Below are 6,079 nucleotides of genomic sequence, written 5' to 3'. Positions count from 1 at the left end.
CAAAAAGCAAAGTCTCTCACAAATGTGTGTGCTTTTAAAAATGGAACAAATGTCAAGCTCTTTGGATGGGCAGGTTGTGCCCACAAAATAACCTTTAACGGAAAATGCAAATAAATTAAAGGGAGGGGAAACTTCATTAAGAGTGCTGTTCTGCATTCTATGTGACAAAAGTACTACCTTGAAACACTCACTTTGGCATGTACAAGTTATCTTGGAGGAAGGGAGGGGAACCTGGCAGTGTTCAGAATAATGCACATTGAAGCACTTGCTAAAACTGTGCTGAAGATCCGGTTGGGGGAAAAACAGTCTTGTGAAGCACATGGAACTTCAGATGGTCATAACACCAGAAACACAAAATATTGTAACATAAAATATTGGTTATTATATACAAGTTTGTCATAAGCTGCTCTGGTTTAATAAACATATATAAATCATAATTTCAATTAAAAGCATACAATATTAGAAAAAATAGGAACACATCTGTGTTTGTACCCTGTAAAAAGGACATTGACAAGTCAACAAAAAGTCTTCAAACCACTGGGGTGGGGTGAGGAATCCCTTTCTTAAACTATTCAACAACAAATCCATTTTGAAGAAAGATCTTTGTTGGGTTATTGAGCAGTTCTGGCAAAACAGATGGAGGAAAGAAAACCCCAGCTCAAGCAAAATAATCCATACAAAGAAATCAAACTTCCCAAATAAACAAGACAAAACTTTCAAAACAACCTTGACAATTAGCAAACGAGTAACTTCTGCCTTAGCACATAGATTCTTTATACAACACAACCCTAATGATTTATTATTATATGAGGTATTTGGAGGAATTGATAAAAGTAAGGCACGGCCTGTCTAGGTAGAGGACTCAAGCTACTTGCAAGGGGAAAGAAGAAACCTTTGGTTTGTCAGCAAGGAAGTGGAAATCAAAACAAGTATTTTTCCTTTGGTATCAAAGAAAGTTTCATTGCATGATAGCATGGCAAAAAGCACCACGGTGAAGAATTATTCCGTTTATTTTTAATCAGTGGCCTTTCTATTAGGCTGAGGTATTCAAAGGTGAGATATAAAGAGGTCAAGAGCGGTTTAACACTTTGGTTCAAGCAAGGCACTCATCCTAGTTTATAAAGTTTGCAACACGGTTGCCTAGAGCTCTATTGTCACGGTTGCCATCATGGTTGTGATAAGCCAGTGTGGTTATTACAGATATGAATGAAGACAAATTTATACACTAAGTAAATTGAAACGGAAGATTTAGCAGAATGAGTTCCCTTTTCAGACTCAGGCCGTGCATGAAAAATCTTTGGTATTCTTTGGTTTCATCAATGCGATCAAAATCACCAGTGGAAATTGAGTGAGGTAGCATCTTTGGTTCACACTATAAATAGTAGAGCTTTAACACACTTTTTCCGCTTCTTTTCTTTTTTTAAGGTGTAGTGTAAGTATTCTTTCCTTTCTGCTTCTTTGTTTAAAGGAAATAGTTACAAAATGCATTGTAAAACTAACCCACAATAAATAACCCATAAAGCCAAAGAAAGACTCCCAATTGGCCTCTAGGGCCATTGAATGCATCCCAAACACAGTTAGATAGCTTGTTGCTTTGTCTTTGTTTGTTAAATGCATAGTGTTCACATCCAAAGGAAGAAAAAAATGAGGAGATGGGACTATCCCTTTGTGAGGAACAGGTTTGTTCAACTCTGGTGAAGAACTGTGTCTTAGGACTCTTTGGTATAAGCAAAGCCAGCAATGGACTTTCAGTCCATTTGGGCAAAATGTTCATGTGGACTTGGACCAGATTCTGCAATGTTTAAGGCCAGTCCAGCTGACACCTGACAGTATATAAACACCTCACACACCCAATAGAACTGAACGTCATGAAGGTTCCCTTTGCCATTAGTGGGGCCATTCATGTGGTTAAGGCAATGTGCTGCGTGGGCCGACGCCTGAGATACAGCTGCAGGGAGGCAACTTAAAAATAAAGAAAATATTCTGCTGTTCTGCTTCATGTGTGAAGAAACATGAAAGCCTGTCCTTGCTGCAATGTTTGGGGTATTTTTTAAAAAGCATTTTTGTGTGGGTTGAGATATTTTGAGTTCAAAACAAACTTTTAACACTTTGGTGAGCAGTAAATTAAATGCAATTATACTCCTCCTGGTCTCCTTTACTGCAGCTGGAGTGTGACTAGTCAGTTCTACATTGTTTATGATTTCAGCAAAGTTATCACATAAGAAGACTGAAGTTCTTGTTACTCCCCCATCAACTGGTATTCAGAAGCATATTGATGTGTTTAAAGTGACCGCCTACCTCAGCTTTAAGCAATTTATATGTTTTGGTGTTGGTGGCATGTGTCTTCACAGAACCCCCAAGATGATAAGAAGTTGGAGGTAAAACATTATAGGGGCTTATAAGGATTGTGGGGGAGGGGGAAGCCTATAAGAGGCTGGCTGTAAAGGTTTCTGCAAGAGTAAAATTAGATAACCGCCTGCGCCACTTAATGGGCCACTTCAAGTATTAGGGGTTAAATTCTAGTTTCAGGTTTGGCTTTACTAAAGACCCTTGGCTGACCAGAGCAAACATGGCCATTCAAAATGTACGGTGGCAAATTGCCTTGGGCAACATGAGAAGCAGGGTTTGGGAAAGTACAACGTTATGGGCCTGATCCGACCAATGTGTCTGCATAGACCTGGGAAGTACATTGATTGGCAGGAGGGGAAGCAAGTTGCAAGAGCAGATTCTCGCAGCAGATGAGGTCAATGACGTTGGGGAATGATGCATGCAGAACCCAATTGCGCAACCCATTTCCCACCCAGAAGGACATACCTAGGGAGGCCAGCTCCCAAAGGAATAACTAGGACCTACTTGCGTGAGAAAAGCTATAAAATATATGGGGCGGCGTTTCTCCAAAAGACATTTTTTATACATACAAGCAGCCCAGACATCAGCTGGCAGTTCTGCATATACATGGATACAAAGATAAGCTGGCAGGTAAAGGTAAAGGGACCCCTGACCATTAGGTCCAGTCGTGACCGACTCTGGAGTTGTGGTGCTCATCTCACTTTACTGGCCGAGGGAGCCGGCGTACATGTGGCCAGCATGACTAAGCCACTTCTGGCGAACCAGAGCAGCGCACGGAAACGCTGTTTACCTTCCTGCTGGAGCGGTACCTATTTATCTACTTGCACTTTGACGTGCTTTTGAACTGCTAGGTTGGCAGGAGCTGGGACTGTGCAACGGGAGCTCACCCCGTCGCAGGGATTCAAACTGGCAACCTTCTGATTGGCAAGTCCTAGGCTCTGTGGTTTAACCCACAGTGCCACCCGCGTCCCAGTTGTTACGAAGGTACAAATTGCTGATGGCTGCATCCACAACTGCCCAGTTCACATATTACATTTGTCCAAAGAGGATGGCCTGTATCTTGAACAGAGCATTTGGGGAGAATCAAATGATCGCTTGTGAAAGTCAATGAATTCTAAATATAAACATCTAGCAAGAGATACTGAAATTGCATAATTGGGTAAAAAGCGTATGCTGGTATTCTCTTTGGTTTTAGCATGTTGTCTCCAAATACATAACAGAGGAAATAACACTAGCATGTGGTAATGTAGTTTAAATATTCCTCCATTTCTGAATTTTTGAGGTTTAACAAAAGCAACATTTCCCTACATTTTAAAATCATAGTGAAATAGTCACAAATCATATCACAAGTGAAAATTGGCTTGTCTTTTTTTTTATGAACCCAACAAAGGGGGGGGGGACAGAAATATCAAGCTAAGTTGAAATCCAGTTACTTAAGTTTTAGTTCATTCCATACCCTGAAATGTGCCCAGTCTCTGTTGCATAATATACTTTGAAAGCATATTTGGAGGCAGAAATCTGTACACATCTGATCAGTATGACTGGTCAGAGTACATGGGACTACAGTCTTAAAGACCTGACCACAGGTCTCAACACTCACAGAATCACAGAATCATAGACTTGGAAGGGACAACTCCCTGCAATGCAGAATCGCAACTTCTTCTGATTAAGCTGAAACTCAAAATCTGCTTCTTTCAGATACTCAATGAGCAACCCTGATGCTCTGGAACAAAGTGTAAGCCCTGTATTCAAAATAAGTTATACTAAGTGCTGCCAGTAAGTAGCCTCTTTAGGGAGAAAAGGTTTGCAGTGGAGAATTTGGTTCAGTTTCCCACAGTCAAGAGCTTTCTAAAATATTCACGTGTTCCTTGGTCTCTGTAGAGTCACCCCAAGCCTATTTTACAGTGGTACCTCTGGATGTGAACGGGATCCGTTCCGGAGCCCCATTCGCATCCTGAAGCGAATGCAACCCGTGTCTGCGCATGCGCGCGTCGCGATTTGCCGCTTCCGCGCATGTGTGGGACGTCATTTTGAACGTCTGCGCGTGCGAGAGCGGCGAAACTCGGAAGTAACGCGCTCCGTTACTTCCAGGTCGCCGTGGAACGTAACCTGAAAACGCTCAACCTGAAGCACATTTAACCCAAGGTATGACCTGTATGGTCAAAGTCTGGCCCTGTTGCATTGCACTCTGTAGGCCTCATCAGTGGCGTAGCGTGGGTTGTCAGCACCCGGGGCAAGGCAAGTAATTTGCGCCCCCTAACCCGTGGATTTGCACCCCCTAACCCTAACCCCTAACCCTAACCCCAGATGTTGCGCCTGGTGCGGCCGGCACCCCCTGCACCCCCCACGCTACGCCACTGGGCCTCATCACACTCCTTTCATAGGAGTTTACCTTGGGGGGGGGCTGGGGCTGGGGGGATATGGATTTAACTTGACCATTTTTGTAACTTGATCCTCTAACTCCAACCCTGATTTACTAAAACAAAGTGTTTCATATCAATATCCCAGGATCTAAGAGATGTATGTGCACATTTATATATCTATTGTCCTATGCATTTTGTGTTTTTATCTTGTATTTCTTATGCTGTCGACTGCCCTGAGATCTACGGACAAGGGGGGGGGGGGCGTATACAAATTTGATAAATAAATAAAGAAGCGAAAGACAAGCCAAGTCACCAAATGTAAACACTGCTGCTTCCATTACATGTAAAATGGAAGTTTTCATTAGATGGGCGAACAATTACTTGCAATTATGCATTCAAAACTTTTCGTTCACAAAACAATGTGCCTATTAAATCTTATCTGTATAGAACTCTCTCAAATAAATAAATAAATAAATAAATAAATAAAGGATGTGCAAAAACAAAAACAAAACCCTGCACCCAGGGAACAGCCTAGTAAGCGCCAACAGAGGAATGGGCCAGATTCAGTTGTTCACGGTGCCTAAAAGAGGTTTGCTCTTGGTCTCTATGAGATATAATTCCCAAATGACAAGCTTATGTGGGCTTCAGTACAAATACACCATCTGATTCATAGCCCAGAAGATTCTGTATTTCAGCCGGTGATGAAATCCTGAGCTAACTGCAATGCCATCCTGTCATCCCTGCAACACTAGGGAAATGTCACGGTGCTGTTGACATTGGGTTGCTTATCTTGAGCAAAAGGTCAAGTGGGTTTAAGTTAAATTTGGTTTAAGCTTTCATACAACTGGTGGCACTCCAAACTGCCTCTGCCCCTGCCATCCTAAAAGAACACATTGTGAGGCCTGCTTCCTATGGGAAGCAACAGAGATTTCTTCATTCACTTTCAATATCATTAGAATTCCTCCCTAGTTTTAACCATATCTTCTTAAAAAATATCTGCACGGGCTTCAAAATAACTTCCTTCCATTGGTTTAAGATCATGGACTAGGATTCTACCCTGAGGTAGTGGGAACCCCAACAACTCTCAGTTGCCTTGTGGCTCACTTTAGCTAGGGCGGAAAAGTTGTTGCCTGTATTTTAAACATTTATAATTTAAATTTTACGAGCATAAATATATATGTAAATAAAATGCACACTGTCTAGAGATATAGCAGCTGTTTGCCTAGAATTTCTAGTAATAAAAAAGGTAGTTTGACACACATGGGCAACCTGAATTTCTGTAGTATACGCCTCTTTTCTGACTTGGGGAGACTATCAAGCATTCCTACTGGAGCCCTGGGTTTTCACATCAACAAATGCAGGGTCCT

This window comes from Podarcis cretensis (genome assembly GCF_951804945.1).
Source record: "Podarcis cretensis genome assembly, chromosome: 14".
Taxonomy (NCBI): Eukaryota; Metazoa; Chordata; class Lepidosauria; order Squamata; family Lacertidae; genus Podarcis; species Podarcis cretensis.
This window is presented reverse-complemented; position numbering follows the sequence as displayed.